The sequence below is a fragment of the Gossypium hirsutum genome, chromosome D13 (genome assembly GCF_007990345.1).
Source record: "Gossypium hirsutum isolate 1008001.06 chromosome D13, Gossypium_hirsutum_v2.1, whole genome shotgun sequence".
Lineage (NCBI taxonomy): Eukaryota > Viridiplantae > Streptophyta > Magnoliopsida > Malvales > Malvaceae > Gossypium > Gossypium hirsutum.
Window position 1 is genome coordinate 37,291,074 of NC_053449.1, and position 15,704 is coordinate 37,306,777.

Sequence of the window (15,704 nt, forward strand, 5' to 3'; positions counted from 1 at the left end):
GTGATCCTTGAATTTTATTTTTTTTAAAAAATAATGCATTTGCATTCAGTTTTTAAATTAATAATTTTCTAACGTGTTTTATTTTTCTGTTTTTTTCAACTCTAAGTTTTACGTTTTTTAGTTTGTTTTTTTAGTAGAAAATAAAAAATAAAAGGGTTTGTGAGTTTCTCCCCACACACCTTGCACTTGCATTCTTCCATAACATGAGCTATCTACCCGGGCTCCGTCCGTTTAAGTGGAAGTAAACGCTACACCTTCGTGAGTTAACTCATCCCTCCGTTCAGGCTAGTGAAATACTTCCGGGTTACATATGACTTATGCTTTCGTGAGTTAACTCGTCCCTCCACATAGGCATAAGTAAATGTAATCCCTCGAATTGAGTTCATGAGCCTGTGATGGGTGATGACCGAGGCTCTATACTAACCTTAGTAGGTGACAGTATGGACAATTCGAGTACCTTTCTAAAACCAAAACCACATATAGTGAACCGTACGAGCCACCCAATTAGAGCCATGCCGAACCTCTATCTGTTTGAGAGTTACCAAAATAAGTACACGGGAGAAACGCCTCTTACCTTTTATTTCTTTTACATTTACACTTATTTGCAAATGAATTGAGTCTGTTTAATAAATTGGGCCGGATAGATTATCTGATGGTATGTGGGGTAGGTTTCTTGTGAAGCATGTTGGGGCAAAAAAATGTGGGTCTGTTCCACCAAATTACATGATTGAATAGCTTAATTTGTTAAATTTTCCATAGTCTTTATTTTTCTTTTTTTCCTCTGTTTATTTCTGTTGTGATCACTAACCAAGGTTATTCGTTTTTCATTTCATTTTTTCATTATGCATCATAGGCATCTCATTAGGAAGATGTTGATTAGAGATTGGTTGCCAAAAATGGGTTTCTGATAGAGGAGTCAATTACACAAGTTACCGAGAAGAATGCTGTAGTCCAAGATTGGTCTTTGAGAACTCAAAAAGCGAAAGAGGACAGTTTAAAGGAAGGATACACCTCTGATCTTCCCGAGCGTGTGACCTTGAATGTGCGTCAGAATGATCTTGAAGACTTGATAAGGATTTGGAGACAGTGGGACTCAGATACTAGAAGCATCTTCACTGGAAAATATGGGGATATAGCTCACTTGATAGCAATCAATGTGAATGAGCAATTGATTCAAGCCATGGTTCGATTCTGGGACCCGGCCTATCAGTGTTTCACTTTCAATTAAGAAGATATGACTCCGACCATAGAAGAGTATGCTGCCCTGCTTCGCATCGACAATGTGCAACTCAATAAGATATATGTGAAGGAGCCTAAACCAATGACCTTCAAGAAAAAGTTAATGAAGTTGACAGGGATGACTAATACATGGGCTAAAAAATAGATAAAGAAGAAGAATGAAGTCAGTTGTGTTCCATGGTTTTCTCTTCGAGAGTTAGTTCAGAATCATCCAGATACCTTGAGAAGGATAGAGAATCATCTAGATACCTTGAGAAGGATAGATCTGTTTGCATTGGCTATTTACGGAATGGTTGTCTTCCCGAAGGTTCTTGGGCATATTGAAGTTACGGTTGTGGATTTCTTCGAAAAGTTAAGACAAAGAATCACCCCGGTCCTAACTATCTTGGCTGAGACTTTTAGATCTCTAAATGCTTGTAGGAGAAAAGGGGAAGGACGTTTTATCGGATGCGCTCAGTTATTGAATGTTTGGATCTTTAGCCACTTTTGGAAGGTGGAGTGCACGCCTTTCCACATGTTTTCAAAGACATTCGCTCTATTGGACACCTTGAAAAAGATTGGCCAAGGGATGTCACTGAACAACATTGGGTCTCGATTTTTCAGAACCTCCGTGCTGAAGATATAACTTGGAGAGCACCTTGGATTCGTCCCTCTGTCTTGTTATACAAGTGTGAGAACCAAGACTGGGTGTCTTTGCTAGGATTATGGGGAGGAGTTGGATATGCTCCGTTGATGGTTCAGAGACAGTTCGCTTCGCAACAGTTTGTACCAGTTACTGAAGGATTGGCACAATCAGAGTTTGCTTTTACGGGTGAGGGTTACATGAAAAGGGTGCGAGATACTGCGAATTCTTGGAGGCAAATCTACCTAATGGAATTGGCTCTTTATGTTGATACTATCACTGTAGACTATGACATATGGAGGCAACAACGAGTGAAAAGTCAAATAACCCTGCCGATTGATGAAGCTTGCCGGAATCCGTTCTCAGAGGAAATTCCATCCGAGCTAGAAATTGCAAGACATGAATTTGAACGTGAAAAAGCCAAATTGTTGCGAGATATTAGTTCTCTCTAGGAGGAAAACTACCAGCTGAAGATTGATGCCGAAATTGAAAAATCTAGAATCGAGAAAGTCCAAAAAGAAGTTGAAGTTACGAGAAATTATTTAAGGGACCTTCATTTGGAAAACAAGAAACTAAGAGGCAGTATAAGAAATAGTGGATTGGGAAAATCATTAGCAGAATGGAAGGAGGAACTAAGTAATATCAAAGGTGGGATGGAATTCTGGAAAGCCAAAGCGCAGAAAGAAGAGGAAAGAGCTGCACGTGCTATGATAGAGTTGAGGAAAAAGAATGTTGAATACGAAACTGTGTCTGCAGAAGTAACAGTTAGTCAGACTGAGCATCAAGAGCTAAAAAGAAAAATTCGAAGTCTAGAAAGTACACTACAAGCTCATCAGCAACATTTGGATGACCTCTTGAAAGCTTTAGAAGAGAAGAATGGTCAATATGACAGAGACATTCGCGCCTATGAAAGAGCCCTCCAAGAAAAGGATGTGCATCTCGGCAGTTTAATCAATGAAATTCGTAAGGCGGCTGCGCATGTCGTACAATTATCAGATGAAGCAGAAGTTCTCAGTTGCCAATACCCTCCTAGCCAAAGATCAAGCATATCGGAGTTCTTGGAACGTATAAAGAAACAAGGCGATGTGGCTAAGAAGTTTGTGCAACTGTTAAAACTAATATGGCAAAACTTTTTGTAACGGACTCTTTTGATAAATGAAACACCCAAGTATGGGGCCATTTTGGAATCAACACCTATTTTTGCATATTTACGCATGATTAACATTCATTAGTTACTCATTCATTTATTCATTGCATGCTCATATCACCCTAATCATTCGCTAAGGTTAAAACCATCTAATCCACAGTTACTACACTACGAGTCTGGAATCACGTCACTCTTATAGGACGCGCTTAAGAGCTAGAGCTATGGATGCCGAACTCAATGAAATGATGGAAAGGATGGAAAGAACCCAAAGAGAGTTGCAGGAGCAACTGGCCAAGTCGCAGTAAGAGGCGAGGGATTTGATAGTGAGATCTCGTGAGGAATCGTTCGAGCAAAGGGATCAAATGGCCAAAATGATGGAAATGATGACGGCCTTGGTCAAAGGAAAGGGACCTATGCAAAGCCCCGATATAGTAGAACCGCCTCAATCAAAAGCTAATCAAGATCCACTTTATCCCCCGGGATTTATTCCACCTCAGGTCCACGCAATGCAAAGAGGATACCCTCAAAGAGAACCTACAGGCCTAGAACAACATCCTGCTCCATCTGCTCATTTAGGACAAGGAATGTTTGTATCGAACACTAGGGCTAATCCTTCAAATCCAATTGTTCCAGACCTAGGTGATCCTGTAGAAGTAGCAAGGCTAATAATTGATGACAATAACGCTCAGGATAAGTATAAGATCCTGGAAGAGAGGATCAATGCGGTAGAGGGTGCCGAAGTTTTCTCTACTTTGAGTGCCAAAGAACTCAGTTTGGTACCTAATCTGGTCCTACCCCCAAAATTTAAGGCACCTGATTTTGAGAAGTATGACAGAACAAGATGTCCAAAGGCGCATCTGATCATGTTTTGCCGAAAGATGACTGGTTATGTAATCGATGATAAATTGTTGGTACATTGCTTTCAAGATAGTTTGGTTGGTTCAGCTCTTCGATGGTATAATCAGCTCAACAGAGAGAGAATCCGATCATAGAGGGATTTAGCCTCAGCATTTTGTGAGCAATACAAGCATGTATCGGATGTGGTGCCTGATCGACTAACTTTACAAATGATGGAAAAGAAGCCAATAGAGACTTTTAGGTAATATGCACAAAGATAGAGGGATATCTCGGCTCAGGTGGAACCCCCGTTAACTAAGACAGAGATAACGGTCCTCTTCATTAACACTCTGAAAGCTCCATTTTACAATAAGTTGGTAAGGAGTGCTACAAAGGACTTTGCAGATATTGTAATATCTGCGGAGCTTATTGAAAACGCCGTCAAAAGTGGGAGAATGGAGGGCCCTGAGGGTTCGAAGAGGGCAATACCCGTAAAGAAAAAGAAGGCAGAGGCCCATATGGTTGGAACCGAAAGCCACTATGCCTCCAATTCGTACCCCGCCCAATCACGACCTCATTATCGCCTACTTTCAAACTTCTACTTTCCTCCTCAAGGAACTTACTATCAAGCACCTCCATCTTACCCTGTTTATGCTATGAATAACCAAAGATCATTCACCGTGTTCCCACCAAACACCATGCCTACACAAAGCCAACCCAAAAATGAACAAACACCAGCAAGACCCAATCCTAAAAGACCTCAGTTTACTCCAATTCCTGTATCATATGGAGAATTATACCCGAAGCTGTTGGAAAAACAATTAATATCCCCACATTACATGGCACCCCTGAAGCCCCCTTACCCGAAGTGGTATGATCCTAATGCTAGTTGCATGTATCACGTTGGAAATCAGGGGCATTCTACAGAAAACTGCCTTACCTTTAAAATGAGGGTTCAAGGTCTCATTGATGCTGGTATTCTGCGATTCGATGGTATTAGCAATGTGATGGGAAATCCTCTTCCTAACCATACTGGCGAGAATATAAATGCGGTGACAAATGAAGACAATTGGCAAGCCAAAGGTTATGTTGCCGAAATAAGGACACCTTTGTGGAAGGTGTGGGAGATGATGATTGAAAATGGCTTGCTCTGCCCGCCTAGTAGGATTCTCAAAGAAGAAAGGAAAAAAGACCAGAGTTTCTGTGATTTTCATGGCATCGAAGGGCATGACATCCAATCTTGCAAGGAATTTAGAAAATTACTTCAGGACATGATGGATAACAAGGAGGTCAAAGTCTTTAATAAGGTGGAAGGGACCGAGGAAGGAGAAATATGTGTCTCTGATAATCAATCGATGGTTTCCCCTTATAGCGTCGATAGACCTTTGGTGATTTATTATGAGGCAAAAAAGGAAGATGTTAGTCGAAAAGTTAAACCAAGTTTGATAATCGAAGTACCTGCTCTTTTCTCTTACAAGGACAACAAGGCAGTATCGTGGAAGATGATGTCAATATCGTTGTGCCTGAAGGTGAGAAGTCAAAAGTTATGAATGAAGATGTCAGTGGAGTAGGACATTTCACTTGCAGCGGAAGGTGTTATTCTCCCGAGACGGTTGAACCAAAGAAGAAAGTTGTTGGCCCGAGCCAAAAAGGAAAAGCACCAACGTATGAGGTTGAGGATGATGTTGAAACACAGCTTGAGCAATAAGTTAAAAAGGCTGTGAATGAGGAGGAAGCACATGAGTTCTTAAAATTTATTAAGCACAGTGAATATAATGTTGTGGAACAATTAAACAAGCAGCCGACCCGAATCTCGGTACCATCTCTATTGTTGAACTCGGAGCCACGTCGAAACGTCTTGCTAAAAGTGTTAAATCAAGCTTATGTGGCAAAAAATGTATCTATGGAAAAGCTTGATAGGTGGGCAAATAATTTGAATGCAGATAATTTCATCTCTTTTAGTGATGACGAAATACAGCCAAATGGTAGGGGTTCCGTAAAAGCATTGCACATCACAACCAATTGCAAGGGCTACATAGTTCCAAGATAAAAGCTATACAAGAACTGCCTTCCCCGCGCACATAGAAAGAAGTCAGAGGATTTTTAGGAAGGTTGAATTACATTGCTCGATTCATTGCTCAACTTACCAATCAGTGCGACCCAATTTTTCGACTCCTTCAGAAACATAACCCGAGAGAATGGAACGAAGAGTGCCAAATGGCCTTCGATAAGATAAAATAGTATCTATCTAATCCTCCGGTACTAGTACCGCTGACCCCTGGAAAACCATTAATATTGTACCTGACCGTGTTTGAAAACTCAATGGGTTGCGTACTGGGACAACATGATGAATCAGGGAAAAGAGAAAAGGCAATTTACTACCTTAGCAAGAAGTTCACAGAGTATGAAGCAAATTACCCTTCAATTGAAAATTTTTGTTGCGCATTGATTTGGACTGTTCGAAGGCTCAGACAATACGTGTTGTATCATGCGACATGGTTAATTTCGAAACTGGACCCAATAAAGTACATGATGGAGTCACCTGCACTCTCAGGGAGAATGGCATGATGGCAGATCCTATTGACTGAGTATGACATTGTATATGTGAGCCAAAAGTCGATAAAGGGAAGCGTAATAGCTGACTTCTTGGCCAGTCGAACAACAGAGGAATACGAGCCTTTGAGGTTTGATTTCCCAGATGAAGATTTGATGTGCATTTCAGAAAAAGAGGGTGAGTCATCAAAAGAGAAGTCATGGAAGATGAGCTTTGATGGTGCATCAAATGCATTGGGGCATGGGACCGGAGCAGTCTTAGTGTCGCCTGAAGTGGACCATTACCCGCTTACTGCCAGATTGAATTTCTTCTGTACCAATAATATAGGGGAGTATGAAGCTTGCATCATGGGACTCCGTGCAGCTATCAGGAGGAAAATTGAAATTTTATAGGTACATGGGGACTCAGCATTAGTCATTTATCAAATTCGTGGAGATTGGGAAGTGAGAGATCCAAAGTTAGTCAGGTATCACGATCTCGTTGTGAAATTGGTCAAAGAATTCAAAGAAGTGACTTTTAACTACTTTCCACAAGAAGAAAACCAATTGGCTGATGCCCTAGCCACCTTGGCTTTGATGCTCAAAGCAAACAGAGAAACTGAGATAATGCCCATCCAAATAAGCATATATGAGACCGCCACACACTGTTTTAGTATTGATGAGGAGTCAGATGGACGACCATGGTTCCATGATATCTTGGAGTATATCAAGAATCAAAGGTACCCCGAGCAGGCAAATGAGAATGACAAAAGAACAATCAGAAGAATGGCTATTGGATTTGTTCTTGACGGGGATATTCTCTACAAAAGGGGAAAAGATCAAGTGCTCCTGAGGTGCGTGGACGTTGTTGGAGCTAGAAAGATACTTGAGGAGGTTCATGAAGGAATTTGTGGAACGTGTGCTAATGGTTTCACCATGGCCAAGCAGATTATGAGACTTGGTTATTACTGGCTGACGATGGAAACGGATTGCATTTGCTACGCATGAAAGTGCCGCAAATGTCAAATTTATGGCGATAAAATTCATGCAACTCCGTCGCCCCTTCATGTCATGACTTCTCCGTGGCCTTTTTCTATGTGGGGCATGGATGTTATAGGGCCAATTTCCCCGAAAGCTTCCAACGGACATCGATTCATCTTTGTGGTTATAGACTACTTCACAAAATGGGTAGAAGCCATTTTGTTTGCTAATGTGACGAAGGTTGCAGTCTGTAGGTTCTTAAAAAAGGAGATTATATGTCGATATGGTCTGCCTGAAAGAATCATTTCAGATAATGCTTTAAATTTGAACAACAAGATGATGAAATAAGTATGCGAGCAATTTCAGATAAAGCATCATAATTCTTCGCCTTATCGCCCGAAGATGAACGGGGCAGTAGAAGCAGCTAATAAGAACATCAAGAGGATTATCGGGAAGATGACTGAGACATATAAAGACTGGCACGAGAAGCTACCATTTGCTTTGTACGCATATCGCACCTCTGTACGGACGTCTACGAGGGCAACTCCTTTTTCTCTGGTCTACGGGATGGAGGCCGTTCTTCCTATCGAAGTAGAGATCTCATCCCTGCACGTCTTGATGGAGACAATGTTAGAAGAATCAGAGTGGGTTCGAGCTTGATATGATCAACTAAACCTTATTGAAGGGAAACACTTGAAGGCAATTTGTCATGGACAGATGTACTAGAAGAGAATGATTACGGCTCATGATAAAAAGGTACGGCCAAGAGAATTCTGTGAAGGGGAACTGGTACTAAGAAAGATCCTCCCGATACAAAAAGACTTTCGAGGAAAATGGTTGCCAAATTGGGAAGGGCCATACGTTTCAAAAAAGGCATTCTCGGGAGGGGCTCTGATTCTCACTGAAATGGATGGGAAAGAATTACCTAATCTAGTAAATTCAGATGCTGTGAACAAATATTATGCCTAACAAAAAAACAAAAAACAAAAAAAACAAAAAAACAAAAAAAAAGAAAAAAGAAAATAGAAAAGAAAAAGAAAAATCAAGATGAAAACCCGAAAAGGGCGTCTTGATAAACAAAAAGGATTAGGATGAAAACCCAAAAGGGCGTCCTAATGAAGTGGGCTCGGGCTTAAAGGAGAAAAGTGACTTGAACGGGGAGTTGAATGACGAAGTCGCAATATTTGAAGCATTCTCAGAAGCTCGAAATCTTCCACGTAGGAAGCCATGCTCGAAAAGATCCAAGATGAAGAAACGTGGAGAAGTTCATGTATTGGATATCTAGAGCATTTGTGGTAATTGAATTCACTTTCCTTCCTTTATGATGCTTCCTTTTTTTGGAACTTCCTTGTCATTTTTTCTTTGATTTGTTACTTTTGAAAAATTGAATGTGAGGTATTTCTTTCATGTCTGCTTTGTCTTTATATGCATCTCGTGTTTGATTCATTTAAATGATAAACAGTAATATGACATACTCTAAACAAAAGGAATGTTAAATATTACCTGGATGAGAATTTGACAAGTACAAAGACCCCAAAGCAGGAACAAAGTTCAACAAGGGGGCAAGAGGATGATATACAAAAATGTGGGTCATTCAACAAACTTGAAGATGAGTACAAGACCTGAGAAAAGTTAAAGATTGAAGCAATGAATGCACTCCCTCACGAAAAGGGGGCATGTGACAAGCGGCCCAGGGTGCATGGCATGATTATGTAGGCATAAAAGCATTTAGAGCAAACAAGTGCATATCACGATAACATCATACATGACATATACAGGTATCCCAGTAGAGCCAGGAATTTTGGGAGAAAGTTGCACAGAATCAATGAAAAGAAGGCTTTTAGTTTCACCCGATGTTTTTTGAAACCCTGTTTCTTTCAAGAATTATTTTTCAATTTTTATTTTTCCAAAAAAATTAACTCATAATGCGAGAGGTGAGTTGAGCCTCGGGTCACGCTGAGGTATTTTCAATTTCTGCTTTTCAAAAAAATCAACTCATATTGCGAGAGGTGAGTTGAGCCTCGGGTTACGCTGAGGTATTTTTCAATTTCTGCTTTTCAAAAATCAACTCATATTGCGAGAGGTGAGTTGAGCCTTGGGTCGCACGCTGAGGTATTTCTTTTAAATTTCTATTTTCAAAAATCAACTCATATTGCGAGAGGTGAGTTGAGCCTCGGGTCACATGCCGAGGTATTTCTTTTAAGTTTCTGTCTTTTTTCAAAAATCAACTCATATTGCGAGAGGTGAGTTGAGCCTCGGGTCGCACGCTGAGGTATTTCTTTTAAATTTCTGTTTTCAAAAATCAACTCATATTGTGAGAGGTGAGTTGAGCTTCGAGTCATGTCGAGGTATTTTTCAATTTTTGGTTTTTAAAAAAATCAACTCATAATGCGAGAAGTGAGTTGAGCCTCGGGTCACGCTGAGGTATTTTCAATTTCTATTTTTCGAAAAAAAAAATCAACTCATATTGCGAGAGGTGAGTTGAGCCTCGGACCATGCCGAGGTATTTCTTTTTTCTGTTTTTCAAAAAAATCAACTCATAATGCGAGAGGTGAGTTGAGCCTCGGGTCACGCTGAGGTATTTTCAATTTCTGTTGTTCAAAAAAATCAACTTATAATGCGAGAGGTGAGTTGAGCCTTGGGCTGCACACCGAGGTCTTTCTTTTAAATTTCTATTTTTCAAAGGTCAACTTATAATCTGATAAGTGAGTTGAACATCGGATCGCACACCAAGCTATTTTCAATTTCAGACTTTCAAAAAAATATAGACAAAAAAATTTTTAGACAATCGAACAAAATTCAGTGCTTTTAAGTCTTTGCTCTATCATCGTTTCACAGCGACGAGTAAAGAGGGGCAGCTGTAATCACTGGATTTTGTCCGGTCCGTTTTTCTTGTTTCATTTTATTTTATTTTATTATATATATTTAAAAATTATGATTTTCTGGGCTTGCCTTATGTGGGCCTAATGGTTGGGCATGTGGGGTTGGATAATTGGGTTTTAAATAATTAAACTTTGGACTTGTTTGGGCTTTAGCCCATTGGTTGTTTTACTTTTTATGTTTTAATAATATTAATAAAATAATAATAAATCAAAAAAATACAAAAATAAATTGCATTTTAGCCTCTAAATTTTTCAAAAATTACATTTTGACCTCTAAATTTTTCTAAATTTGCATCTTGACCCCTAATATTTTGTAAATTACATTTGGGCCCTAAAATTTCCAAAAATTACATTTTAGCCCCATATTTTCCTAAAATTACATTTTTGCCCCAGAAACTTCGTGCCCTCTACAGTTTTGTCCTTCTGGACTAGTCAAATCACCCAATTGGCAGCCGAGCTACTCCAACAGCCTCCCTAGGCTATGATTGCTCTACTGCCACCTGAAAACAAAGAGGAAGAAGACAAAATTTGGGGGGTTAAAAAGAAAAATTGAAGAGAAAAAATGGGGGGAAGGAAGAAAGCAAAAAAAAAGGCAAAAATTTTTTAGAGAAAAATAAAGAAAAAGCAGCAGCACACAACCGGCCATCGCACCAGCGCCACCGTGCCCACCGCCGCAGCACTCCCATCGCCGGCACCTAGCAAAGCAAACAACAACCAAGAAGCAAAAAAAAAAACAAGAAGCAAGTAACAAACAAAAATAAAAGAGAAAGACAAAGGAAGAAAAGGAAAAGGGGAGGAGAAGAGGAGATCTCCATCGCGCCCCGCCGTCGACCGTCGCACCAGGTCGGGGAAAGCGCTGTCGGGGGCTGAACGAAGGAAAAGAAAAAAGAAGAAGAAAGAAGAAGGAAAAAGAAAAGGGGAAAGAAAAAAATAAAATTTTTTTAATAGTCGGGCGGGCCCGGCCTGACCCGATCTGTATGACCCGTGACCCGACCCGACAGCACCAGCAGCTTAGCAGGCCACAGTAGCAGCCCAGCGGCCCAGAGAGCAGCCCAAAATCAAGAAAAAAAGAGAAGAAGCAGCAAAAAAACTAATAGCAGGCCTCTTTAACGGGCCCAACAGCAGCCCAAACCCGCCAGACCCAGTAGCCCCAGCGCAGCCCAAACTAGCAGCAACATCGGCCCAGTCCCTTGGCAACCCAATAAGCAGCAGCCCGACAGCAAAAAAAGAAAGGCCCAAACAGCCCATAACATTGGGTTTGGTAAATTCTTGATTTCTTAATTTTGTCTAAATATATAAATGTTGTTTCATTTTTTTAGTATTTGTTGCACATTTTTAAGTATTTTTATTTTGTATTTATGTTCTTTTTTATTTTTTTTATTTTATTTTTTTAAATTCGAATAATTTTAATAAATAAGGCAACGAATCGATTTAACATTAAATCGTTGATTTCATCGCTATGTTGGGTGAATATCATCGGTTTGTGTTAAACACGATACGCCCTTTAAAAAATCGAAAATATTCTAAAATTCTCGTGTTTTAATAGAATCACGATTAAATATTAAGTTGAATCGATTTGGCACTAATTTGATGATTTCATCGCCATGTAGGGATGAATATCATTGATGCGTGTTAAATACGGTACTTCTTAAAAAAATTGTGTTTCAAAAATTTTCGTGTTTTCAAAAAAATTTCTCGTGTTTCAAAAATTTCCTTGTTTAAAAAAAATCTTCGTGTTTTCAAAAATTCTCATGCTTCAAAAATCTTCGTGTTTTCAAAATTTCAGTGTTTCAAAAATTTTCGTGTTTTCAAAATTTCCCGTGTTTTCAAAAATTCCCGTATTTCAAAAAAAAATTATTTTAAAAAAAGATCTCCGTGTTTCATAAATTTCTGTGTTTTAAAAAAAATTCTCGTCTTTCAAAAATTTTCGTGTTTTCAAAAATTGACCGTGTTTCATAAATTTTCGTGTTTCAAAAAAAATCTTCGTGTTTCGTATTTTATCAAAATTTTTATGTTTTCAAAAATAAAATTTGTGTTTTAAAAAATTTCGTGTTTCAAAAAGAAAATTCGTGTTTTCAAAAAAATCTCGTGTTTTAAAATTTTCGTGTTTTTAAAAAATTTCGTGTTTCTAAAATTCTTGTATTTTAAAAAAAAATTCGTATTTTCAAAAAAAGAAAAAGTTGTTGTGCTTTAAAATTCTCGTGTTTCAATCGGATCACGACTAATATTAAATCGAATTCATATTTTTTGAAAATTAAGACAACATGCGTTTAACGAGATACCAATTTTGGGCGTCGAGAGGGTGCTAATACCTTCCTCGCGCGTAACCGACTCCCGAACTCTAATTTTCTTTGGATTTTCACGTAGACCTAAAATTACCTCTTTTTTAGAAAAATTTAAAAATAAAATTTTCTTCTAAAAAGAGAATTTATTAGGTGTCCGATGACACCTAGAAAAAAGGTCGGTGGCGACTCCTTTTGCAAATAAAATCGAGATTCTGTTTTCAAATTTTCAATAATTACTCCGACTAGCACCCGTGCAAAAATTTTTTTAGGTCGCTACAAAAACATAATTAAAGGCTGATTAGGAGGATTTAAAGGACCCAAAATAATGCTGGAAAAAGATGGGAAGAAATTAAAGAAAAACAACCCCCTTCCTTTCCCATAGGCATGTGCACCACCATCAAGGGTGACCAAATTGGGGCTGATTTGAAATCACTTTTAAGATCACTTAGGAGGTTGGAAAAATATCCATTAAATCTTTAAAAATCTCTCAAATTTCAGATTTGGAAATTTGGATTTTGAACTCTCAAGATTCATCAAGAAATTGAGAAATTAGGAGAACTTACACAAACTAGTTGATAAGGGTGGCAATGGCACTTCTTGGTAACAAGGAGAATCATTCCTGGAGATCCAAAATGGGGTTGGAAAATTAAGGGAAAAATGAAAGCAAGATGGAGGAAGAGATGGTGCAAGATCTTGTGAAAAAAAAAGAAAAAGATGGTAGATCAAGAGCTATGGGCGGTGGCAATAAGGAAGAAAGGGAAAATAAATTGAAACAGAAGAGGAGAGGAGAAGGAGAGGGACGTCTAGGGTGGGGACAATGGAATTAAAGGCCGATTATTTTGTCTAAAAATAATATTTATACCTAGGTCTACAAGGGTATGGACGACACACACATAAAAAAAATAATGGATTTTGCAAAATTTAATTATTTTACAAGAGAAAATATTCGAACTTGGAACCTTAATTTAATTCCATGCCTTTCCATTTATCCTACTAGACTATTTCCTTTGTCGAAACCATTTTTATTTTTTGAAAAAAAAAACAAAAATTAGTTGTCGATGAAAATTTGGAGTCGCCACCAATCTTTTATTAAGGTGTGATTGGGTCACCTAAAAAAACGATTTTGGTCTACGAGTTTCAAAAAAACGGATTCGGGAGTCAATTACGTTCGAGGAAGGATTAGCACCCTCGTAACACCCAAAAATTGGTACCAAATTTTTTAATTAATGTCTTAACGTCGAGAGTTAAAAATATGATCTTTAGTAGAAACTTTAGAAATGCATTACTTATTTAGACTTTTCTCATTTCGGAAAAAAAATGTCACACCCAATGCGTTAGGGCACGATATTCTACTTCTCCAAAAATGAGTTTGTCCAAAATACTCGTGTAATAAAATTTAAGAGAATATTCATTTGTTTAAAATTTATAAAGAAATCGCGGCTCAATACGTTAGGGCAAAATTTCTCAAAATTCTAAGCATTGGATATTTCCTTTATTGTTTTTTAGAAAAATCTTTATCTCGAGAAATCAACGCATCACATCCAATACGTTAGGACACCACATGTTGAATTCCCGATGACAAGCTTTATTTTGTTTGATTAAATAGCAATTCTCGATTGTAAGATTTTACGAAGAAAATTGGAACCCAATACGTTAGGGCTCAATTTTCTTGAAAATCCTAAATACGAGTATTATCTTTATTTTGAAAATTTTCTATTTTTAAATTCAAGTAAAAAATGATGTAATGTTATATTGTATGTATAAATGTCGCATTATAAATACCACAATTGTATAGAAATAATATAAATAGTAAATAAACGAAATTAATATAAACAATAAGACAATGACATACAAAATATTAAATAAATGAAAAAAAATAAATAAGAATAAAAAAACACTTTTAAAATACAAATGAAAGCATAAATCAATAAACAAACGATGGCAATAAGCAAGAATATAAAGAATAAAAGGTACATATCACATACATTAAAATTATGAAGAATGAAAGGCATACATATGAATTTACATATAAAATTTATAGAATTTATATAACGAAATATATAATGTATTTATGAAAAAAATATAAAAAAATATAAAAAAATTATAGAGTATATGTTTTAAAATATATATATATGCATTTGAGCATTTTTTTAAAAAGAATAAATATATACACATATATATAATTATAAAAAATATGCGTTAAAAGAAATAAATATATACATGTACATATATACCAATATATAAAAAATTTAAATAATAATTATATTAAAATAAAAAATATGCGCATACATATATAAAAAATGAATATGTACAAAAAAATAAAAATACATATATATATACATTAAAAATAATTACATATGAAAAATTATAAAGAGAAAATAATAATTACATTATTAATTAATTAATTTAAAGAGAAATATAAAAAGGGACTAAATTGAATCGCTGGTGAAAAATCTGGGGCAAATCTACGAATAAGTAAAGTCACAAGGACTAAATTGAACGCGCGCATAATCATGGAGGGACTAGAAGGGTAATTTTCCCTTCTCTAAACGGCATCGTTTATCAGGACGAAATTGAAATTGAAAATAAATAAAAGGGGTAAATAAAAAAAATGAAGAAAACTTAATTGAAAATATATTAAAAGGCGGAGGGGCCAAAAGTGCAATTTGCCCCTCCGTTCAAAAAAATGCGGATCCTAGGTCGGGTCGGATCGGATTCGGGTCGACCCATGCCCCAAAACGACGCCGTTTTGAAGGGCTATTTAAGCCATTATCTTTCAAAAACAAAATCATTTTAAGCCTTTTTCAAAAAAAAAAAACCAAAAAATCTTTTAAAAAACTCTCCCCTCCCTAGTCGTCCGGCCTCCAGTCCGGCCATCGGCCGATCATCGGCCACCGTGCCGGCCATCGGCCAATCATCGGCCACCGTGCCAGCCATCGGCCTCCGGCGACGGCACCGCCGTTTGCGGTGGCCAGAAAAGGAGAAAATCTCCTATTCGTCCCTTCGAAGCCCCTAAATCCAGATCCGGGCTCAAAATTCCCAAAATCGACGAAGAAGTCCTAAAAAACCCTAGAAACCTTTCGGCTTCTAACCGTCTGTCCTCGGAGACGGACCTCGGCCTTCCACAGTGTTTCAGAAGCGAACCATGGTGAGTATCTTCACCTCTTAGTTTATTCTAT